Here is a 26,874-nt window from a genome sequence, read left to right on the forward strand (position 1 = left end):
TTATTATTGTCATGCTGATGCATATTTGTTTAGAATTCTAAGAATTTGTTTGACTAGTTATTACTTTGACCCAATTGATCCTATTGAGAAAATTATTTTTGCATTACATTATAGGGGTCAGAGACATGTTTTCTTCTAGATTTGAGTCTATGAAAAATCCATTTGACTAGTTTTCAAATGTGATTCCAAATGCAACTTCTAAAGTTTTACTAGTATCTAAAAATGTTGATTGACCAATAGCCTTGTTTAGGATGTTATAACTTTGAAACCATGATAGATTGAGCCAAGTGGATTATACCACTATGTTCTAATCTAAAAATACTTCAAGTGTTCTAGTTTTGAATTCTTGAAAAATCCATTTGTACATTTTCCTAGGTCCATTTTGTTTGCAAAAAATGATGTTTTGTTAGTGTTCCCAATTCTACAATTATGAGAACCCAACTTTGATTGCTTTCCAAATTTTCCTAGATATCCATAAAGAGATAAAATAAAATAATTATACTCTCCATGGGATAGTAAATCAATACCCTAGATTTCATGTCCCCAAGATATACAAAATGCACTTTATTGTTTTCTAACATGTTTGATTGCAGGCAATTTGAATAGTGTAACTTTGATGGTCAATATCTTTTGACTCAGATACTGTCAAGAGATAAGAATTTGAAGGTAAAGGTATATGGACTAGAGAATCAATGTGCCAAGTTTTAGCTCTAGGTTGTTTGCTTTCATTAGTTTTTAAGGCCAAACTTGGAACCTCCTGGCACAAAGTGGACAGAAATCAGAAAGAGTAAAGAATGGATTTTAGGGTTCAATTATTAACCCAATTTCAATTCAATCAGTAAGAAGATGGTGTTTAAAGTATGATTTTGAAGTCAGCTATATGAAATGCAATTTTTTAAAGCCAGACCCACTTTGGAGCCTGACTAACATTATCAAGATATTAAGGAGATTTTTGGGGAATCAAATATGCTTTCAGAAGTTATAAAGATTGTGATGGTCAAAATTATTCACTAGTTACATACCTTCATTTGAGATCAAAAGGGCATATGTATTATATATGAAGTGAACATAAGGGAGGACATTGAATATACAATGGAAGTATGTCTATTTCACTCTAATAGGGACCTCTTCCCAAGTTTTGATCAACATATATGAGAGAATGCTAAATGTCAAGTCATTTTTGGGAATGACAAACTCGATTTACTAGTGCAATAGTATTGACCATGCAAAATACACAATAGATGATGAACGAGATGTTGGAATGTCTTAATGGGAAGAGTGCTTCTAAGAGGGGGGGGGGGGGGAGGTGAATCAGAAGTATTGGCCTTTTTACCTGTTTTAAATCCTTAATAACATATAATTGAAATTAACATGCATGCATAAAACATTAAACAATCATGAGAAAAAAACATGCATCACAACATAATACTTGAGATTTTGATGACCCAGAAACCCTCTAGGAATAAGATGATAAAACTAGGGTGGGGATGATACCCACAAAATCACTGCAGCAATTGATTTCAACCACTTCTGATGGTTTGCCCTGTTAAAGGCCTGACCTGTTAAAGGCTACAACACACTGTTAAATGTGACCCTATTAAAAGATTTCAACACCCTGTTAGGAGTGTGCCTTGTTAGAGGACTTAAGAACATTCAACTTAGAATGCCACCTTGTTAAAGGATTTACATAAGGCTGTTAAACCCACCTAACTCAATAGGGTTTCCAAATTCCTAATACAATTGTGAGAGAGTATTAGAATAATACACCTGATCTAATGCAATCTCTAATGCTAATCTTAGGCTCTTGGTCTGCTCTTTTATCACTGATCTCTGCTAGATCTGATCTACTAATTGTATTCCTTGTTCTATTCTGATCAACTAGATGTGTAAATGCCATCCTTTCCACTAAATTTTTGACGCCAATGTTATGCAATGACCTTAACAATAGGCTCTACTTTTCCTTCTTCTTTCAACTCCTCTTCTTACAATATTTAATGGCATCAAGACTCCCTTATAAAGATTAGTGTTTCGTTATGCATCCTTGATTCAAATATTCCCGCTCAAACCCTTGAAATTCACCTATTCACCTATTGGCTGCATGCAGTCTCTAATTTTCTGATTGGCTGCATGAGGATTGCATAGGTGGTTGTGAGGATTTGATCTTATCCTTTTATCCTGTCATGAGTCATGCATAACCATTTCACATCATGGTTTGTATTGGCACAAACTCTTATGCTAATCTTGTGTTGCTTAGCACATGAAGTAATATTGATTCTTGACATCATCTATTCTGGATTGCTTGGCATCCACTATGTTTTTTCGTTACTCAGCTCCTGTAGAATTACTGTGTCACTCGACACCTATTAGTTTTCTTCATTGCTCGGCACCTATTGGATCCTGAGTCACTCGACATATGTTGAGTTCTATATAGCTCGGCATATACTATAATGTGTTCTGCTCAGCAGCAACTGTAGTTTGCTCGGCACAATCTGTGGCTTAGCACATAAAGAAATTCTAGCTCGACTTTCATTGTATACTTGACATGTATAGTGAAAATGGTTAAGTTTGTTGACACTCATTTGTCAATCTTACTTATTTGTCAATTTTATTATTATTGTATAGCTTGAACTTTGGATTAAATTGAAAATATTTACAAGAAATCAGGGTTTGATAAATCAATTTTCAACCTGTAACTTCAAATGGCTTCCCTGAGCATTTTTATTAAGCAATTATAGGCTCATCATATATCAACAAAAAAATCTTAGAGTCTACTTTCTTGAAATGCCACCAGTTTTTGTATAGGTGTCAATAGATAAAAGTTATAATGGTTTTTTTTGTCCAAGGTACTCTTTTTCAACTGCATTCTAGCAATATTATTTTTCCTCCAAATCAATTTGGTAGGGGTTTTGGAAAATTTTGTCAACAAATAAGATATTTTAATCAGAAAGGGGATTTTCTCATCATTCTGGGAGATAATTTTAGAGTTGGTTATGCAGAATGATGGGATTTGATCTAATTTTTAGTTGAAAGAGGAAAGATGAGAGATCTTTTGTAGTAACAGATGGAAGAATTTTGAGTGGACAAATGACATCATCAAATTTGATTCGAGAATTCTTCTTCTTCTTCTATGTATTATCCTCTCTTTTCTTTCTCTATGGTTGGATGTTGTTGGTTCCAGACTATTGTGAAGTTCTATAGTTGTGATTCCACCATCTTTCTATATCATTTTCTCTCTTGTATGAACAACATTAATGAAGTATAGTTATAGTTCTCATATGTTTGGTGTTTTATGAGTCTTTCATGCATCTTGAATGTACTTGTTTGAAAGGAATGAATAGAAAGAGAAGAAAATTACTTAGTTTCATTTTGATTCTTGTCTCCTTTCTTCGTTGTTTATAATCTTTTATGATTTGTGGAAAAAGAACATAGATACAATTGCATCTCATTTTGGGTTGTATGTCTTGATGTGATTTTCGTTTGATTCAAAGAATCATGTAAATTCTTGACACATTTTGATAGGGTTGTGAGTTCCATGAGGAGGATGTTTGATAAGTATGTGTTTCAATTTGAATCTAGATGTCTAATTCACAAAGCGAGAAGATAGATCATTAATACATGATGTATGTTGTGATTTTTAAAACACCCAATGGATAGCACAATGATCAGCTATAGGGTCAATTTAGTTTCTTGTTTCATATGGGGTTATGCTGATTCAAAATAAAATATTAATCATCCATTTTCCCTTTTCATTTAGGAGATAAAAGGACACCCTCACTTAGTTTGTGGATTTCATATATTTTGTAACTTATTATTGCATACCTTTGTTATTGCATAAGTGTAGAATAAATAAGGATTTAATATGCTTTGTATAGATTTAGATGTATGCTTTGAACTGGTACCATATGAATGAATCTAAAGGTCTACCCTCCTAGGTTTTGTAGAACCTGAAGTAGAATCTAAGTATTTCAGCCTTATAGTTGGCTTGGGTTCTTGACAAATATTTGTCCATCATAGGAGATAGTTTCCCTTAGATGTAATATTGTCTTGGATACCTGGTAGTAAAATCACGGTTACATCAAGAGCCAAAAAAATGGCGACTTTGGTGGGGAAGTATTGAACCTCTCTAGTAGACAAACCTTGACAACTTGAAAAGAGATTCAATATAGCAAGAAGAAAGGCATGAAAGATTTTTCTATAACAATGAGGTTGTGATGTTTGTTCCATTTCCTTGCTGAAGATTCATGTATCCTAGTATTATCTTATTCATGATAGTAGTACTTTAAGAGTTGGATGAAAATTGTGTACTACAACTATACTAAGTTTATCATCATTCAGTTCAGTTGGGTAATGTTTTAAAGTGTTGTTGTAAAATTCACAGTCAAGAATGATCAAATGTATTTGTCCTCTTTTCCAAGTGTGCAAATTTTCAAAGGTGGTTTGATGGTCTACAAGTGTCTACAAGCTGAAAGTCTAGTTCAGGTTTGTCAAGTTACAAATCATGTTTTAAAATCTTTCTCACAAGTGTGAGTGGCGACTCTAAAATATCTTTGTACTTGTTCCTAATTGATTTCATATTGAATATGTAAAGGACTTTCAACATTTCATTCGACATATTTGAAGCTTTTGATAGTAGTTTTTGGAAAAGAAAGTTATAAGTTCTTGATTCAAATTTTTTTAGTGTTGTATGCATCTATTGTTTTATGGAATTGGAATATTAGAAAGCAAATCACAATAGTGATTTCTTTTTCCTCATTCAAGGAGGTGGTGGCTGTACATGGTTTTTAATGAATGGTGTGAAGAAATTCATGTTTACACCCGTGCCAAATCAACAGGTCTAATTGCAACATCAACACTTAAAGGTATTTTAATTTTCATGTGTTTACTTTCCATAAGAATTAAGTGATAAGAATGGGTCCCTCTATTCAGTAATTTCAGCATTAAGGAAAGAGGTAGCATTTTTGTTTCAAAATGGATTCAAATTTTAAGTTTGAAGGTTGCTTACCATATCATGAAAGTGTGCTTGAAGAAGTTGTTATGTTGAAAAAGGAACTTCATAATCAGATCATTACCTTCATAAGAAATATAGTAGGAAGCATTCAAGGTCTGAATGATGTTCAAGTCTACATGAATTTTAAGTTAGCACTCATGGAGCTTCATGTTTCTTTAAGACCTAATGAATGTTCATTTACCATTGTTTTCCTAGAAGTTTTCATGCTTGATTCAGTTGATTGGCTAGCACATTTAAGATTAAAAAAGCTTTTTCATATTGAATAATATATGAAGAAGATGGAGAGTTATTTTTATAACAATAGAATTCATTTTGAATCTTGTTTACCAAGTCATAAAAGAATGCTTGAAGAAGTTGTTATGTTGAAAAAGGAACTCCGTAATCTAGTTATCATCTTCATAAGAAATACAGTAAGAAGTATACAAGGTCAAAGAGACATTCAAGTGTACATGAAGTTTAAGTTAGCACTCATGGAGCTACATGTTTCTTTAATACCTAAGGAATCTTCATTGCCCATTGTTTTACTTCAAGTTTTTATGCCTGATTCAATTGATTGGCCAACATATTTAAGACTACAAAAGCTTTTGCAAATTGAAGAATATGTCAAGAAAATGGAGAGTGATTTTTATAATAATAGAATTCATTTTGAGTCTTCTAATGATGAATGTGAATGGGCTGAAAATCACAGTGAATGTGATGAATCCATAGGTAATGATAATTTGTCTTCTGATTGTGAATAAAAGGTTTCAATTTTTAGTGAATCAGATGATTGCAATCAACATAAGAAACATAGATATATAACTGAAAATGAATCATGTGATAGTATGTATGAGAGTGAAGAAAACTCCAGTGGTAGGGATAACTCTTCTAGTGATGAAAATGAATATGGTGATGCACCTAGTGTTGAGGTATTTTATAGAGAAGAGGAAACATGTTGTGGTAGGGATTCTAATTTTTCAGATTGCTATACTAATGATACTATTGTTTTAAGTATTTCAAATAATCTAGATTATGATCATAGCCAAGGAGAACAGACTTGTGATGAAGTCTTGCTAAATGCTGATGAACTTTCAAAACTATTGGGTCATGATTGTGAAAGTTATGCAAATGTTTCCAAGGATGCTCATGATTCCCCTAATTATATTTTCTCATAGGATGAAGTTCTTTCCCCAAATTTTGATGCTAAAAGTAATATAAAATTAGAATATTATGTGTCAAGTTTTGGATGTGTATATGACAGTAGTTCAAATGCCAATATACATGATGACTTATGTGATGCAGAGAGTACTACTAAGGGAAGATTTAGTATTGATTAAAATTATTCTAATGTTGATGATGTTACAATAAGTTTTGATTGTTCATATGATGAAAAAGAAAGGGATGGAAGTTATGATTCTGATTCTAAGTTTTCCTTTTTTGCTGATGAGTCTAGTGATGATAAGTTTGGCAGATTCAAAGTTCATTCCAATGAGTTTTTGAAAAGAGACAATGACAATAATCAGTATGTGGTATGTGAATACTTTCATGATATGTTTTGAAACTTGGTGACTAATCCATTATTTGAAGAATGTGAAGGATTTTCAGTACTTGTTGAATTTGATTGGATAAATAACATGATTGTAAAAGAGGAGAAATTAGATTTCATATACCCTTCATATCTAGTTACACAAGGTGAGTTTTGAATTCATGATATATGTGACTCCTTGAATCAAGTAAAGTACAAATCATTTGTGTTTCCATTGGATATTATGCATTAGTCTATGGAAATGAGTTTCATTTTGATTGTGAAATTGAAGAGGATGCTGATCCTGCATACTTTTGTAATGAGCAAGGTGTAGGGAATGATTCTAGTTTTTACATGCATTCTGAAAGTGAAGATGTAGAGTTTGTTTTGCAAAGTGAATTCATTAAAGATGCTAATATGATTCATGAAAATTATGGAAGTGATATTTTCATCTTACCTCAAGAAGATGTAAATGAAAATTAGGTTTATGACAGAGGTAAGAATCATGTTGAAGTTTGGTGGCCCGAGGCCATCGTTTGTACAATTTAGGAGTAGTTTTCTTGCTTTCAATAAAGTTTTTTGAGAGAATTTTTTGGAGTGGTCTGATTCTTCTAGAGATCTGAATATTTTTCATGCCCACAAGGGACATGCATCTACAAAAAGAGCCACCATTGGGACTCAAAATTGAAGAACTGGTTTTGAGTACCATTATGAAAACTAAGCCTAGTCAGGCCCCTATAAGAGATCTTCATGCATATGTATCTAACTATTATTTTGAAGCCAATGATGCATTTCACATGTTTAAACAATTTTCATTCAGTACATGCATGCATTCTATAAAGATAAGTTTTCATTCCTAGTGATTCCGTGAAGTTTCATTTTAAGCATTTCTCAAATCTACATTTTTGCCCAAGTGTCAAACAACGACATGAAGCCTAGTTTACAATTGAATATCATGCACCCAGTTAAGTTTCATGACTCACCTCTTTGGGATTGTTTAGTATACATATCAAAGAAACTATGTTTCATATTTCAAGTCAATTAGATATATTTTGACGAGGTTTTGAATCCCTCAAAGTTGGTTGTTTATTGTTGTCACGCTAATGCATATTGCTCATAATTTTGGGAAGCCCTGTTTGACCAGTTATAAATTTGTCCCAATTGACCCTATTGTTAAAATTATTTTTGCACTCCATTTTAGGGGTTAGAGACATGTTATGTTCTAGATTTGAGCCTATGACGAATCGGTTTGACTAGTTTTCAAATGCAATTACAAATGCAACTTCTAAAGTTTTATTGGTATCTAAAAATGCAGATTGATTGGTAGCCTTGTTCGGGATGTTATAGCTCTAAATATATGATATATGTTCCAAGGCCCATTCCATTTGCAAAAATTGATGTTCTACTAGAGTTCCCAATTCTACAATTCTAAGAACCTAAATTTGACAGCTTGCCAAATTTTCCCAGATATTCATCATGACCTCAAATCAAATACTTATACTATCTATGGGACAATAAACCAATTCCCCATATTTCATGTCCTCAAGCCATCATATGACCTATTTTCAAGGTCCATTCCATTTGCAAAAATTGATGTTTTGCTAGTGTTCTCGAATCTGCAATTCTAAGTAGTCAACTTTGATTGCTTGCTAATTTTTCCTAGATAGTCATCATGATCTCAAATCAAATACTTATAATCTCCATGGGATAGTAAACCAATGCCCCATATTCCATGTCCCCAGGTCATCATATGACCTATTTTCAAATCCAAGACCAAATGCACTTTATTATTTTCTAACATGTTTGATTGTAAGGAGTTTGAAAAGCGTAACTTTGATGGTCAATATGTTTTGACCTAGATGTTGTCAAGAGCTAATAATTTGAAGGGAAAAGGTATATGGACTAGAGAACTAGTGTGCCAAGTTTCAGCTCTAGTTTATTTAATTTCATTAGTTTTTAAGGTCATACTTTGAACCTCTTGGCATGAAGTGGACAACTATCATAAAGAGTAAAAAATGCATTTTAGGGTTCAGTTATTGACCCAATTTCAATTCAATCAGTAAGAAAATGGTGTTTAAAGTATCATTTTGCGATTTGCTGTATGATTTTTTGTTTTTGTTTTAGCTAGACCCACTTTGGGGCTTGGCTAATATTATCAAGATATAGAGGATATGTTTGGGGAATCAAAGATGCTTTCATAACTTATAATGATTGTGATGCTCAAAATTATTTAGTAGTCACATACCTTCATTTGAGATAAAAAAGGCATGTGGATTATATATGTAGTGAAAATAAGGGAGGGCATTGAATATAGCATGGAAGCATGTATATTTCAGTCTAATAGGGACCTCTTCCTAAGTTTTGATCAACATTTATGAGAGAATGTTGAATGCGAAGTCATTTTTAAGACTAACAAACTTGATTTGCTAGTGCAATAGTAATGGGCATGTGAAAGACACAATGGATGATGAACGTGATGGATGATTGTTGCTTATTTAGAATAGCAACTAATCAAAGCCACACAAATATTAAATGTATTATAGGATTCCATGTCAAGGTGAGGTTTCATTCTTAACAAAATTTGATGAGGGAGCTTGATTTTTCAATGCCCAACCACAAAGGAGGCTTGTTTTCCAAAAGGCGTCGATTGAAATGAAGAGTTGTCATATCTATATGTATAGGGAGGATAAGTTTAAAATTGGGTCAATTAGTTCAATGGATAGAACAATGACTTGGAGCTACATAGGATTGGTTGAAGAGTGAAATTAATCTAGGTCAACGTTCTACAATAGGAGAAAATTGTGAAATTTTGGTGTGATGTCACTGTTTGTAGCAAGGTTTGGGTGCCATTCGTGTTGAACAAAACCATGAAGTTGTGGATTGAATTCTATATACACCAAATTATTTTTGTGAAGTTGAGCATGTGATTTTTTACATAAATATTCTAATTCATGTGCAAGCATGAAGGTATGGTACACATAATTAAAGGTGTGCGCTTTAGATATGCACATGGTAGTTTTTACGAGTAATAACAAGTGGAGATTCAAAAGAAGTTGATTGTTTTCCTAATCAATAAAATAGGAGTAGCATCAATAAAGGAGGCATAAAGTATTGGATAAGCCCAAGTTGGGACCTTTTTGTGTCCACATATAAATGAGAGTTTGAACTATTTCTTAATTTGCACAAGGTTTGCCACACCGGTCCTTTATCAAGCTTGTGTATGGACCAAGATTTTTGTAAAATGACAAATGCATTACATTTTTGTTATGAGGTATGAATCTAATCATGGAGATTTTAGGGAGAGCAATTTTCCTAGTGATCCATGCATATCATGAGAGGAGGAACGTATGCACATAGAAAAGAGATTGGCCAACATTGACAAATCCGTAACAAAGGATCAAAAGTTTCTTGTAATTTTTCACTATTTTAGAGACTAAAGTGGGATCAATTGAAGGTAGAGAAAATATTTAAAAATGCTACACCTAAGATATGAGTGCATTTCTCCTTATTGTCTGATGGAAGATTCACAGTCGACGATGGTTTTATCTCATTAAAGACTAGATTCATTTGTGTGTCAGTAGTTATGATTTTGAGGTGGATGCAAAAGAAGATGTTACAGATATTGACTTCACATATGTATAGAATTTGTAAATGAAAATGTTTGTAAATGTAGGAATACCCAATTTTTAAATCTAAACATGGGCAAATCCCATTATGAGGTTAATATCCAAAAAACTAATGTGCTTGTCCCTTATGAGAAAAGGATGTAGTGTGCACAGGTTGAAAGGAGGTTTGTCTTAGTAAGAAAAAGAAGAAGACGAAGTGTAAAGGACTATGTTTTTGTATTTCTACATACATGCTATATAGGGTTTTAGTCTCATATTGATTGTGAGATGAAGTGCCAAAGTTTTTTTATACCCCAACACACAATATCACAATGTCTTAAAGAAATAAGCCTTTTGAGGCAAACAAAGCTCACGTGCTGCTCCTAGCCAGCTGGAGGGCACAAACAAGTAAATTTTGAATGAAATTGCTAGCAATGCATATGATATCAATAGTGACATGAATGAATGAGATAGTGCCATGTGGCATAGATTTTGAGGTGGGTAGATGAATAGAAGTGTGAAATATGGCACACATCCTGAGGCAATCTTGGTAGTTGCACTATCGACAATCAAGTTGGTGATTTGAGGCTGGCGGTTCTGAAAACACAAAGTGGTTAAAATTGGCAATTTGGCATAGTTGATGGTTACTTGGGCAATTGGTAGCTAGTGGTTTCAACATCGTGACATGGTTAGATTTGGTAGTTTTGTGCGGTTGGTGGTCAGATTGGTAGTTAGCATAAAATGGTTGTGAAACCATGAAGTGGTTAAGTTGGTAGTGGTTGCATGGTCATTGTGGTTAGCATGTAGTTAGAGGTTTGAGTTGTGAAGGCACACAATTGTGACATGTGGCATAAGGCCTTGTGAGAAACTAAGGTAGAGATTCTAATAATAAGATGGTGATAGGTAGTGATGATGTGGTGGAGGTGCCAAGTATGTATTGATGTCATTGGTGATTGAGTAGAGATTGACCAATCATAGAGTACTATGTGGCAATGTCCATTCAACCAAGTTCGACACGAAAAGGAAAGTGGAAGAAAATTTTAGAATACAGGAAAAATGATTTTTTATTAATTTCTTTCATTTTGAATGTACATGCATTTTAAATTAAAACTGGTTTTATTATATACTTTGAACTTTGGATTAAATTAAAAATATTTACAAGAAATAAGGTTTTGATAAATTAATTTTCAACTTGCAACTTCAAATGGCTGCCATAGGTATTCTTCTTAAGCAAGTATAGGCTCATCATATATTGACAGAAAGCTCTCAGGGTGTACTTTCCAAATATGCCATTAATTTATGCATAGATATCAATAGATAAAAGTTATAATGTGTTTTTTTTGTTTTTTTGTTTTTTGTTTTTTCTATGGTACTCTTTTTAAATTGCATTCTAGCAGGAGTAGTTCATATACAATTTGTGGCTAAACGGTTAGGTGGGTATGTGCCAAACTTGGAGAGATTCATTCTAGGAGTATTATTTTTCCTCAAAATTAGTTTGGTAGAGGTTTTGGAAAATTTTGTCAACAAATCAGATATTTTATTAGAAAGGGGTTTTTCTTAGCATTGTTGGAGATATTTTTAGAGTTGGTTATGTAGAATGATGGGATTTGATCTGATTTTCAATTGGAAGAGGAAAGATGAGAGATTCTTTGCAACAATAGATGGAAGAATTTCAAGTGGACAAATGGCATCATCAAATCTGACCCAAAAATTCTTCTTCTTCTACTTATTCTCCTCTCTTTTCTTTCTCTAGGGTTGGATGTTGTTGGTTCAAAACTATCGAGAAGAGCTCTAGCATTGATTCCACCATTTTTTTGTAGTATTTTCTCTCTTGTATGAACAAAATTAATGAAGTATAGTGATAGTTCTCATATATTTGGTTTTTTATGAGTCTTTATGCATCTTGAATGTACTTGTTTCAAAGAAATGAATACAAAGAGCAAGAAATTACTTAGTTTCATTTTGATTCTTGTCTCCTTTCTTTGTTGTTTATAATATTTTATGGTTTATGACAAAAGAACATAGATCCAGTTGCATCTCATTTTGGGTTTTATGTCTTGATGTGATTTTCCTTTGATTCAAAAAATCATGAAAAATGAATGACACATTTTGATAGGGTTTTAAGTTTCATAAGAAGGATGTTTGATAAGTATGAGGTTCAGTTTGAATGTTGATGTCCGATTCACAAAGTGAGAAGATAGATCATTAATACTTGATGTATGTTGTGATTTGTAGAATACCCAATGGATAGGGCACTAATTAGCTACATATTCAATTTAGTTTTTTGTTGTATATGGGGTTATGCTGATTTAAAATCAAATATCAATCACCCATTTTCCCTTTCTATTTAGGAGCTGAAAGGATACCCTCACTTAACTTTTAATTTTCATAGGATTTTTAACATGTTATTGCATACCTTTGTTATTGCATAAGTGTAGTCTTGAGAAATAAGGGTTTAAGCTACTTTGTATAGATTTAGATGTATGCTTTGAATTGGTACAATATGAACGAATCAAAAGGTCTACCCACCTAGGTTTTGTAGAGCTTAAAGTAGAAGAAGAATTTAATCCTTATAGTTGGCCAGGGTTCTTGAAAAATTGTTTCCATCATAGGATATAGATGCCCTTAGACACAATTTTGTCTTGGCTACCTGGTAGTTAAAATTACTGTTAAATCATGAGCCAACAATATCCAAGACATGTCTTATGATAAGAGGGTCTCTGTATAAAGATCTATCCATCAAGCTTTTCACTACTTGAGTATACCTTCTCAAGATGTAGCTTAGACCATGTTAATTCTCCTTTCATAATTGTATTGTACTTCTCAAGTTTTATATACTACAATTTTGTAGCCTAAAGCTATGATGTTACTTTGGTAAGTTTAGATCTAAGATCTACATTCTCAGAATTTTGTTATCATCATCTTTCAAGATCAACTTTAGATTTATAATTTTTAGTTCTTGCTTTAGGATCTCATTGTATATCTTTAGTCTTGAAACTTCATCACTATCCTTGATCTAATATTTAGAATCTTTCTTGGACATAAGATAATCTATCTTATCTTTCAACTTCTCAATGTAGTCTTTTGCATTTTCATACTTGTCTTTCAGAGTATCTCTTTTCTCAGTAAGTATGTCAATCTTCTCAAGATATTCTTCAAGATTTTTCTATACCTAATCAAAATCCATAGAGATCTTACTTAAGCTATTAGGCCTTCTTTGAGTGGTTGTGTTATGATATCAATTGTTATAAATAGGAAATACTAAGAGGGCGGGTGAATCACTATTTCAAAAACTTTTACCCAATTATCGATATCATTAACAAACTTATAACTTGCATATGAAAGTAAATTGATTATGTTGAATAGTAAACACAACCATAAAGAAATGTAATACATAACACCATATTTTTTAACTAGGGAAAACCTAGCCAAGAGAAAACCCCAGTGGGGATGATACCCACAAAATGTTCCACTAATCAAAAGTATCTTGTGAAAGATATTGACCTTGTTAGGAGTCTATTACATCTGTATAGTGTCTCATTCCTTGTTAGAAGCCTCAATCTTGTTAGGAGTTATTATTACAATATTCAAAAGTATGCAAGATGATCCCACTACTCAAACATGCAATATAGAATAATGTTCTTCAATACAATAGATAAATACAAAAACCTCTTACTGTTGCTATTATCTTCAATATTTGATTTTCCTTTAGCTTCTCTTCTCAAAAAATTGATCACATATTCACACTGCTTTGATCTTACATCATAATTTACATCTTAAATCTATTGCATACTTATTACAAGAACCACTCTTAAATTTGCATTCAAAAATTTTCCTTGATAGTTTATTTCTTTAACCTTTTGGCCTTCATTACTTCACACACTTTCCAAATTAAAAAATTAACTCTTGCTCACTCAGGGTTAACATCTAGGATGTTGTCACTAACTAGTTAAGTAATTATTTTGATAAAAAAGTAATTCCTTAACCCAAAGTACTCATTTCCTTAAGTGTGCTATATTTTATCTTTTCACTATTGTTACTTGGAAAAATCATTGTAAGTCTATCTATATTGAGCATATTATCTTGCACTTATGCATACGTCATCTTGACATATTATACTTTCTCTAGGTAAGTACACACATGCTAGAAATGCTGCTATGAATTGTACTAACCAAAATAGTTCCTATGCTGATAGATAAAATCTGTTGTACTCCAAAACTTTATCTCCAAGATTTACTACATGTTTCCATAAATAACAACATCATACTATGTTATCTAGCCAAATTTCCAACAAGACTTTCTTCCTTCATAACAAAAAATCCTATTCCATCATCTTCATCATTACTTTCAGTCAAGAAGTCTACCATTTGACATTAAGTTCACCTTCCTTATCAACATAAAAGCAATCCTTAGGTATTCTTGATTGATAAGGCTTTCTAGGCTTAAAATTATTTACTCTCTTAGGAAATTTAGAAGAATAATGACCAAATTCATTACAAGTCAAACACTTAATTTTTTTGTTACCTTTAGGTTCTCTCTTCATAAGTAGGGCAATTCCTTCCTCAATATTATTGTCTTCATCTTCTCTTGTTCTACTGATATTGGCATAATTTACACTTGTACTTTCACTTGTCAACATAGATATGTCTCTTAGTATGCTGAAAGTAGTTTCTACTCTAGGCAATTCTCCACTCTATCTCATCCACATTTCAATTGACTATAATCTCCTGAAAAGAGTCTCTCTTGTAAAATAAAATGTTCAATCATCTATGCTATCTATTTGTATGTAGGTGTCAGTGTCTTCAATATTTTCCATACAACTCCATCTTCTGATTTCTCTCCTCCACAAGCCTTAATTCCTCTAACAATATCTAACATTCTAGCAAAATAACTTCTTATATATTCATCGTCCATCATTTTAGCATCTTAAAATAAACATATCTAACTCTGCAATCTAACCTTCTGAGCATGTTTATCACCTTCAAATATAATTTTCAAAGCATTCCAAATTTCATGAGAAAGTCTTAAAGATTTTACCTGACAAAATTCAATTTTAGGAAGAGCTAATAATAGCACTTCTCTAGCACACATATTGTACATGAATGTATCTTTATTTTTTGTTTCAAAACCTTCAAGCTTCTCTTCTTCAATTACATATTTACTATTTTTAGTCACCAAACAATAATATATAACCACACACAACCTATGTGTCTTCATCTTTTCTTTCCAACTGTCATTGTTAACTCCATCAAACTTCAAACTATCTTTCCTCAAATGAATCACCATAGATCTCCTTAAGCTATTAAGATTTTCCTTCAAGGACCTAATGCCTTGATTCCAATTGTTATAAAGTAAAGTCCACCAAGATAACTAAGAGTGGGGGAGGGGTGAAGTAGTAGTGCAGGAGCACCTAGGTAAGGCTACATTGTAACCTAGGGTTCCTAGTCAAGTTTTAGCTTATAGTGGTTTTATCCAAGCCACGAGTGCAATAAGGGGGATAGTTAAATCATAGAGTGTGACTTAATCATTAGGAGTTCTAATTAGGTCATTGGAAATATGCAATGTTACTTGTTTGTTCAAGGTTGGTAGGTATTGTACAAATGTTGTCATTATTTTCAAACATGACAATTGTGCATTTAGAGGGAGCCCTAGATTGGACAAAGAAAGGGTAGAATATTGGTTTCATGTCCTAAGATTCATATTTAAAAGTTTGGTAGAGTTTCATGAGGTTTTGACCAAGTTTGGTCTAGCTATGCAAAAATATTGTCAAGTTGCATGACAACTTTACAAAAATTGCAAAAGTTGTCATGACAACTTTTGTTGTTTTGAGTGCATCTTCTAGAAAGGCGTTGAATAACTACCTAGAATGGTTGGGACATGGTGTTGGACCTATTTAAGGCCTCCCTTGACCTATGAGAAGGTTTGGTTGAAATGTGAAGAAAGTTTGATTGAGGAGCAAGCATAATTATTGAGCAATTTTAGCATAGTTAAGGTATTTTAGCTTGCATTTTGTCATTTAATAGATCAAGCTCTTAAGTGTAGCTTGTGAATGACTTAGTAGGTGTTATTACTTGATTTTTTGAGTGGTTAGTTAGTTTTTATAGTTTCATTTCACTGAATTTTTAAAATTCTTTGGTTTTAGCACTATCACTAGTCTGAACCATACAGTCTTTGTTCATGGGGTCATAACTCACATTCCCACCATGACATCTATAAGGTTCCTTGGGATTTTTGAGATGACTCAATATACATTGGGTGTGAAAAATATTGGGGCTTGGAAAGCAAGATTTCTATTTTTATAGTGATGCCCGAGGCAAGCCGAAAAAGCATGGTTAGGGATCACAGTGGTTGTACGAGCAATTTGATGGTTTGAGTGCATTATTAACTTCAATCTGAGCATGTGGACCGGTGGTCATGTGGGTGAATGAGCCCAAAAACCAAGGAGAGCTTTTGGTGACAAGTTTTAATTGGTGTTTGAACAAACCCTTGTGGATGTTATCAACATGTTGATGAAACCTTTATTTTTGGGTTTAATTCTAGAAACCTACTGTATGGTCAGGTTGGGGAAGTGAGACTAGATAAATATAAAGGGTCTTCCAAAAGGGTATTTGGAACTAAAGTTGGTTTTCCATATTGTTAATGAGCTTTTTGAGTTAAAAGTCAAAAGGTGTGTTTTGAGGCCTAATTCCTTGTAGCCCTAGAAGGCCTAGTTTGGAGAAAATTCTTGAGATTGATAAGGATCTTATTGCATTTTATGTTATTGAGAAATGAAATGGACATAATTAATTAGGAGTAGACCCCCCTCTCCATTGATGACTAGTTTTGAGTCATATTTGATCATTTGGCATGGATGGTGTAAAAATACACTAGGAGAGGAAGGCTTAGTTGAGTTAATTTTACTATTGGTGTGGACAAATTGAAGAGGTGGAGGATTGAGAATAAGATCCTCTAGAACTAGGGTTAGAGGAAGAACCCTAATAGGTTAGGGAATTGGCCTAGAGAAGACCCTAGAAGAAGGTAGGTTTTGATCAAGATTTATTCCTTACATTAGAGTGGTATCAGAGCCCCAAAATATTGGGCTTGTGGTTGGATATTTCAGACTGAAGAATCAAGAGGTGAGATAGTAGTGGTGACTAATGTAGATTTGGCCAAAGAAGTGGGTAAGAAAAAAGAGAGAAATAGAATCGTTGAAGAAGCTCTAGAGGAAATGTAAACAAATCTAAAAGAAGTTGCTGAGACAACTAAGAATAAAGAAAAAGAAGGTGAAAGTAGTGACAGGTGTAAGGAAAATATTGATGAGGAAGACATCATTCCTAAACCAGACCCTCCATTGAATGAGGAACCATTTTAAAAAGCTATCAAGGCACTAGGAGGAAAATACCTAGAAGGAATCTCATTGTTTAGTGGAAAGATGAGCACTGATATAGTGATGGAATTGATTGAGGGAATGGAAAATCATATTGAGTGTGAAGGTGTCATAGAGGCACAAAAAGTAAAGGTTGAAAAATCAAGACTAAGAGGGCCAACATTGACATGGTGGAAATGCATGCAAGATGAAAGGGTTAGAGTAGGTGAAAATCCAATAGCTAATTAGAATGCCATGGTGACTAAAGTAAAGGAAAATTATCTACTAGAAGATTATGAAGCACACTACATAGGAAGAGGTAAGGTGTGAAGCAAAAAGACTTGGATGTGGCCCCTTATACAAAGGAATTCCAAAAATTATTCCTAAGGTCCAAGATCAAGAAGAGGAACATGTTAAAGTGGCAAGATACCTAGGTGGACTAAAGTGGAACATCCAAGAAGAATTAAGCCTATGGACCCCTACCACTATCCATAAGTGTCATCACTTGGATCTAAAGGTGGAAGGAAATAGGGGGGACTCTAATTTCAAAGGTAGAGGTAGAAAAAGAGACTAAAGAGGGAATAGAGGTGGATACTAAGGAAGAGGTAATGAACAAAGAAGCCAAGGTGACTCTAAACTTGTCGAGCAGGGTAATGAAATCACTCCAAGAGGGGCTTATACAAGAGGAAGAGGGACTCAAGGAAGCTCTATTAGAGAGGAGTTTAGGTAGGAGTAATTCATACTTTTCAAGTATGAAATGTTACACCTGTGGCTAGTTGGGTCACCTTGCATACAGATGCCATGACAAACCTACTTCTTCAAGCAATGACAAGAGGGTTGCATAAACTCATGAAGACACAATGAGTACTAAGATACCTGAGGTTGATCACATTGAATTAGAGATGGGAGGCAACTTAATGTTCTAAAGGGATCTAATTAGACAACCGGTCAAGGATGAACCCAAGCATAGGAGAGCCTTGTTCAAAATTAGGTGTAAGATTTTGGGCAAATTGTGTAAACTTATTGTGGATTTAGGCTCCATAGGTAACATTATATCATAAGAGGTAGTAGACAAACTCAATTTGGAAAAGATACCTCATGTTAATCCTATAGACACCTAAAATTGTCCAAATCCCCTTTTCATGACTAATTAAATAGATATTATTCATTTATTTAATTATAGTCTTATTCCTACCTTTAATTAAATAAACTTACATTTATTTAATTACATTTGTATTTACTTGATTTAAATAAACTTAGGTTTATTTAAATCCTAGCCTTTCCCCTCATCCCACTTGCATCCTAACCCATTCACTTTAATTAAGTAAAGTACTTCATTTACTTAATTAATCCCTTTTAATACCACTTGGAATTAAATATTAAATTTAATTCTATTTGAGCACATGGCTCCTAACTTTAACCCTCACCCAAATTCAATTTCCTAACCTAACTCATCCTTCTAAAACTACCCACTACCTAATCCCACTTACTTTTCCTAATCAACTTTCTAATCCCCTTTTAATCCTAAGTGTGTGCTCACACATGTGTGAGGAACACTCACACTTCCCACACCCCTCACACTTCTCACACCCCTTACAATTTTGTCCCCCTTCACATGAGAATCATGGTGTCTCACACATGTGTGCGCATCTTTCCCCCCTTTGAATCGTCAAAAACCATAATCCACATGGAGTCCACTTGGCCTCCACCTCATGGACACCTCATTGATCCTGAGAGATCCTAGCCCTTCATCTTGCATTGAATCTCAACCGTTTATTTCATCTCATTTCCTATAAAAGGAGAGCCATATTCTCATTTCCATAAGCACTATGTAGCCCATTTTTATGCTACAGGATTTGTGAGCAACCACATCCCACAAAAATGAAATCATCAACCACTTGGTGATTTTATGAGGTTTTCATTAGTGCTATTTTGAATGGTTTAAGCTCTTTTGATTTCATGTCATCATTATTTACATGTTGTCTTATTTGAGGTTTGCATAAATATGTAGGAATAGGCTTTAGTTGCTTATTGTTTATTCTGTTGTTACATTTTTATGCAACACAAACCCATACAAGGTGACACGGTTGAACAAAGGGAAGATTATGTTGGTGAATGAACAAACATGGGTTGCTTTTTCGATTATAGGCTATAAATACAAATTACTTTGTTATTTGTTGCCTACAGATACATGCTATCTGCTATTGGGTAGTCCTTGGAAATATGATAGGGGTGATGTCTATGATGGAAAAGAGAATTCTATTTCTTTCAAGAAAGATGACAGGACTTTTAAGATTCAATTCTTATTGGAGGAAAATGAGTCATAGTCCAAGACCCCTAGTGTATTGTTGAGTAGTGGGAAGGAGTTCAATAATGCAATAAAGCATGAGGAAGTTAAGGGTATGCCATTTTTCTCAAGCCTAAGGAAGAAGAGAGGTCCAAGACCCCTAGTGTATTGTTGAGTAGTGGGAAGGAGTTCATTGCTGAGGCATTGGCATAGACTAGAGTTTCAAGGACCTCTACAAGGATGATGAAGACATTGCTGAAGCTTATAAGGTATGCTTTGAGCTTCATAATCATTTTCATAGTATATTTGCTAATTATACCTTGCAAAGTGGGCTATTATTCAAAGGAAACTAGTTATGTGTTCCTAAGGGTTCCATGAGAGAGAACCTTATCCAAGAAAAACATAATGGGAGCCTAAGTGGTCATTTTGGTATTAACAAGACTATAGAGCTAGTTCAAAGGTTTTACTATTGGCCAAAGTTGGTAAGGGATGTGACAACATATGTGTAACAATTTGTAGTGTACATGAAGGAAAACAAAAGAGATATCAATGCAGGTTTATACCAACCTTTACCATTCCCTAATAGACCATGGGAGTGTGTCAGCATGGACTTCATTGTAGGCTTACTAAAAACAAAATAGGGTTGTGATATCATCTATGTGGTGGTAGATAGGTTTAGCAAAATGGGCCATTTTATACCTTGTAAAACTACTTATGATGCTAGCCATATAATACATTTATTCTTTAAGGAGATTGTGAGGATCCTTGGACTACCACTAGTGATTGTGTCAGATAGGGATGCTAAATTTATGAGCTATTTTTGGAAAACCTTGTGGAATAGGTTGGGCACTAACCTATCATTTGGTTCAACTTACCACCCTTAGACTAATGGCCAAACTGAGTTGGTTAATAGGGTGTTGGGCAACTTATTAAGGTGCCTAACTAAAGAATATGGTTAGATATGGGATGTGATTATTCCTCAAGCAGAGTATGCATATAATGATAGTGTGAACATGATAATAGGTAAGAGCCCATTTAAGGTTGTTTATGGGATGCACCAAAGGGGTGTGTGTGAACGTAGATATCTTGGAGATATTAAATATAGGAGTATTCATGCCTAAGACTTCACTCAAACCATGAAAGAGATTCAAGAGTAGGTGAAGAGGACAATAAAAGAGACTACACCAAAATTGAAGGCTAAAGTGGATGAGAGGAGAAAGGATGTTCAATTTGAAATAGGTGACTATGCCATGGTACATTTAAATAACTCTAGGATACAAAAGGGAGTACCTACTAAACTATAGATGAAGAGAGCAAGACCCTATAAGATCTTAGCCAAGTATGAGGCTAATGCATACAAAGTGGATCTACCTAATGATTTTAACTTCTCATCCATCTTCAACATGGCAGAATGGGTCAAGTTTAAGGGACCTTTAACTAAAATGACTATGAACAAGTAGGAGGTTGGAAAGGATGTAGTACCTACTATCTTACGTTCTAAGATGAAAATTAAGGTAGAAAAGGTACTGGACTCAAGGGTCAAGAAGACCACTAGACACAAGGTGTACATGGAACATCTCATAAAGTGGAAACATAAGCTAGAGTTAGAGGCAACATGGGTTGCAAATACAAAATTCAATAATTTAGGAATTTTTGATGACATCTTGTCTACAGGAGTAACATGATTTACTTTTGTGGGGAGTATGGTGCAGGAGCACCTAGGTAAGGCTACAATGTCACCTAGGGTTCCTAATCAAGTTTTTGGCTTGTAGTGGTCTTAGGTGAGCCACTAGTGCAATAAGGGGGTTAGTTAAGTCCTAGAGTGTGGCTTAATCATTAGGAGGTCTAATTAGGTCATTGGAAATATGCAATGTTACTTGTTTGTTCAAGGTTTCTAGGTATTGTACAAATGTTGTCATTATTGTTAAACATGACATTTGTAATTTAGAGGGCTAGATTGGAAAAATAAAGGGAAAAATAGTGGTTTCATGTCCTAAGATTCATATTTAAGCATTTGGTAGAGTTTCATGAGGCTTTGACCAAGTTTGGTCTAACTATGTAAAATATTGTCAAGTTGCTGGCCAAGTTTGGTCTAACTATGCAAAATATTGTCAAGTTGCATGACAACTTTTATTGTTTTGAGTGTCTCTTCAAGAAATATGTCGAATAACCACCTATAATGGTTAAGAAATGGATGTTGTAACTATTTAAGGCCTCCTTCAACCTATGAGAAGGGTTGGTTGACATGTGAAGAAAGTATGATTGAGGTGTAAGCATAATTATTGAGCAATTTTATCAAAGTTAAGGCATTTAAGCTTGCATTTTTTTATTTAATGGATTGAACTCTACACTGCAACTTGTACATGAGTTAGTAGGTGTTATTAATTATTGATTTGAGTTGTTAGTTAGTTTTTATAGTTTAATTTCATTTCATTTCATAAATTCTTTGGTTTTATCATTGTCGATGGTTTGAACTAGGTAGCTTTTGCTCATGGGGTCATAACTCACATTTCCACCCTGGCATCTATACAATTCCTTGGGATTTGTGAGATGACTCCCTTCACATTGGGTTTGCAAAATCTTGGGCCTTGGAAATCAAGATTTCTATTTTTACAGTGATGGCTTAGGCAAGCTAGAGAAACATGGCTAGGGATCACAAAGGTTGCAAGAGAAATTTGATGGATAGAGTGCATCCTTAGCTTCAATTTGAGCATGTGGAGAGGTGTTTATGTGGGTGAAGGAACCCCAAACCCAAGGAGAGGTTTTAATGAAAAATTTTAATTGGTTTTTGAAAAAACCCTTGTGGATGCTATCAACATGTTGATGAAACTCTTATTTTTAGGCTTAATTCTAGCAACCTACTGTACAGACAAGTTGGGGAAGTGAGACCAAATAAATCTAAAGGGTCTTCCAAAAGGATATCTAGAACTGAATTTTTTTCCCATCTTGTTAATGGATTTTTTGAGTTAAAAGCCACAAGGTGTGTTTTGTAGGCCTAATTTCTTGAGATCAATAAAAATCTTATTGCATTTTGTATTATTGAGCATTGAAATGGACTCCATGACTTAGGAGTAGTCTCCTCTCTCCATTGATGACTAGTTTTGGTCATATTTGATCATTTGGCATGGATGGTGCAAAAAGACACTAGGAGAAGGCTTAGTTGAGTTGTGGACAAATTGAAGAGGTGGAGGATTCAAAATAGGATCCTCTAGAACTAGGGTAGAGGAAGAACCCTAATCAGCTAGGGAGGTGGCCTAAAGAAGACCCTAAAAGAAGGTAGGGTTAGGGAAATATTTGTTCCTTAAATCAAGTAGTTATGCAATAAAAAAAACTCTCAATATCTTCTTTGATTCTACAACATATAAATAGTAGATGCAACAACCACAAAAATATAAAAATACAAAATAACACCATATTTTTAAACTAGGGAAACCATTGATTTGAGGGAAAACCCTAGTAGGAGTGATGCCCACAAGATGATGTACTAATATAAAAGTTTCTTGTGAAAGGATGGACCTTGTTAGGAGTCAATGAAATACAATCAGCAAATATGAGTCCCTATTAGAAGACTTTTAATCCCTATTAGGAGATTCCAATCTTGTTAGGAGTTGTGCCAACCCCATTAGGAGTTGAAAGGAAGATAGATGGATCCACTATCCAAACAACTTTAGTACCATCCTCATTGAATAATATAACTATACATCAACAACTATCCAAAAAAAACTTATCTTCCTAAATACAATTCCTTGTAAGCTCACCATGCCTCAACTACACCAATCCCTTCTCTAATCCAAAATATATTCGCATTCATGCTTGCATAATACATCACATAGATATGACCACATATCACACCTTACATCCAAGGAAATGACCTTTCCTTTATACCAAGTCCTAGAATAAATTATTGAGTCAACCTTGAGGCTTTCCCAAACTAAACTAATAATATAAGACCAACTTAAGATATTACATTACATGTTACATTACAATATTAAATCTTTCTCACAATTACAAGAAATTTGTGGGTTCACAGTCTTCATAAGTTTCCACTCGTTGTGCTGGACCTATTTGTAGACATTTTATTTGCATGATGGTATGGTTTCTAAATTGATTATTTCTTAGTAAATTTTGTGGTGAAATTTCTCAAGAGAGATGTGTGAGTAGAAAACCTGGGCTTTTTTAAATTAAAAAACCCTTACCCTACCCTTGTTGCTTTAAATTATTCCCACCTATTTTCAAAAGATTTAGTCTTGCAGTAAGAAAGGGTTTTATTATTTCTCGGAAGATTAGGTCTTTCCCTTTTTTAAAATTGTTTTTGAAATTAAAAGCGACCAAAAACAAGTCGGTCGGCCCTTAACAGTCAAAAGGCTGGTAACCAGTACATTACCCTTTTTAAAAATTGTTTCCTATGTCTTGTGCAGTCTTATTTTGTTAAAGGATGTCATGGTTTACGTGATATTTGATTGTGAAAAAGATAAGTTTTATAATCTGAAAACTTCCTTTTATTTCCACCTGCAACCTTGTTATTTATTGAAAGCTAAATCCTCAAGGTAGGTAGACCCAAGTTACTTATGATTTTCAGATCTAAGATGAATCTATGGTTGTTTCTATGTTACTGTGGGGACTAGTAGGGCTTTTACTCTTCATGACAATGTGACATGTTGATTCATGTATCGAGGTGGGACCAGAGCACAAATGAAAGTTGAGCCTTTTCCTTGCATAATTGATGGACATGTGTCAAGATCAAGATTGATGCAGAGATAAATTTAACAAACAAAAAAACAAGATAAATTTAACGAAAGCAAAAACAAAAGGAACTAGCACTAGCAAGAGATAGATAATAAAATTCTTCTAATTGATTAATCAAATGAATAGTATATACACTTTCTCTCCTACAGATTTCTTTTCCTCGTAACTTCATATCCAAAAAACTTGACCTAAGCCTAAACCTAAAAACTCTATTTATATTTGCTAGGATAGTCTACGGAACATTCTAGATTATTACAAAATAGGAAAATCAACCCAAACAGACTTCCTACCAAAGGACTTATAGAATACTCTAGATCAATATAAAATAGGGAAGAATGACCCCATAATTATTTGAATGAATCCCAAGAAAAGATCTTATCCTAATGATGAAATCGGGATAAATTCTTCGTGTAGAAATCATGTCCAAAATATTCTATGTGGTTGCTCTTGCACCATACTCACTAGGAAAGTTTATCTCAAGCCCACTTGAGATGAGCGCTTGTAGAGTGGTATCTTGCTTCTTGATATGTTGTTCGGTCATCCACACAACATCTACATCTGAATAACCTCTGAGTTTTACCAAATACTACTTGGACTCCTTCCCTCTTGTCTATTTTATGGCTTTGGTGTCAAGTATCCTTTCTAGCTGCGGTGTTTGCGTAAATGGTAGACTTTGAATGTCTTCTGTATCAACAATCTGTCTTATATCAATTTCTTCATTGGGTGCTTTGAATGGTGTGAGGTTTTCTATGTTGAAGATGGGAGAAATGCCAATCTTAGGTGGCAATCGAATCTCATAAGCATTGGTTCCAAACTTCTTCAATATTTGACAAGGACCTAGTTTTCTCAACATAAGCTTGGTAGATTTACCTTTTGGTAGCCTCTCTTTCTTGAGATTTTCCCATACTAAATTGTCCCACTTCAAATTCTAAGTGTCTGCATTTCTAATCTGCATGCTTCTTATACTTGTCAAAGGTTTGTTGAAGTTGTGCGTTGACTTCATCATGGATTTCTTTTATGGCTATAGCAAATTCTTCTCCTTGGGCACTAACTTGTTGCTATGAACTCATATCTCTTAAATAAAAAATCCCTCTAGGATGAATTCCATACACCACTTGAAATGGTGACTTTCTTGTACTTTTATTGATGGAGTCATTATATGAAATTTAGCTTGGGGTAGGATTACATCCCATTTTGCCGCATGTTGTCTTTTAAGTGTTCTTAACAAATTTCCCAATGTTCTATTAATTACCTCTATTTGGCCATTAGTTTGAGGGTGGTAGGCTGATGAGAATGATAAATTGGTTCCAAGTTTCCTCCATAAAGTTATCCAAATGTGTCTTACAAACTTCACATCCCAATCTAAAACTATGTTGAGAGGTAGCTCGTGAATCTTTATGACTTCCTTGAAAAAGAGATCTGCTATATGAGAAGCATCATTGGTAGACTTACATGGTAAGAAGTGAGCCATTTTTCTGAACCTATCTACTACAACAAATACACTATCATGCCCCTTTTGTGTTCATGGCAGCCCCATTACAAAATCCATTGTTATGCTTTCCCAGGGTCTAGATGGTATTGTCAAAGGTTGATAAAGCCCTACATTTGTAGTCCTTCCTTTGGCCCTTTGACGAATCATACATGTTTCCACAATGTTTCTAACATTAGTCTAAAGTTTAGGCCAATAGTAGTACCTTCTAACCAATTCTAAGGTTTTATCCAAACCAAAATGTCCACCCATTGTTCCACTATGCTTCTCTTTGATAATGTTTGTCCTCATAGAACACCTAGGTACACACAATTTTCCTCCTTTGAAAAGAAGTCTGTCTTGTATAAAAAATTTAAGAAAATTAGCATGGTATCTTTCACCAAACTCCATACATACCTTGTAGATGTCACCAAAATTTGGATTTGCTACATACATGTCCTTGAGTGCTTCAATTCCCACACTTTCTAGCTGTATCTAGGAGATAGTCAGATTCCTTCTACTAAGAGCATCAACAACCTTGTTTGATATGCCCTTCTTATGCTTGATGGTGAAGGTATAGGCCTATAAAAACTCCACCCATTTCATGTGCCTATGACTTAATTTGTCTTGGCTATTTAGAAAATTGAGTGCTTGGTTATCGGTATATACAACAAACTCCTTTGACAACAAGTAATGTCTCCACCTTTTGAGAGCTTGAACCCATGCATACATTTCTAGGTCATATGAAGAGTATTTCTACTTGACTTCATTGAGTTTTTCACTTGAGAAAGCCACTGGTTTTCCTTCTTCACTAAGAACTACCACTATAGCAACCTTGCTAGCATCACATTCTACTTGGAAAACTTTGTTGAAATTAGGTAAAGAAAGAATTGGCTGCTCACTAACCTTTT

This window comes from Cupressus sempervirens, chromosome 9 (genome assembly GCF_028749045.1).
Source record: "Cupressus sempervirens isolate cs-2001-9-10 chromosome 9, ASM2874904v1, whole genome shotgun sequence".
NCBI lineage: Eukaryota > Viridiplantae > Streptophyta > Pinopsida > Cupressales > Cupressaceae > Cupressus > Cupressus sempervirens.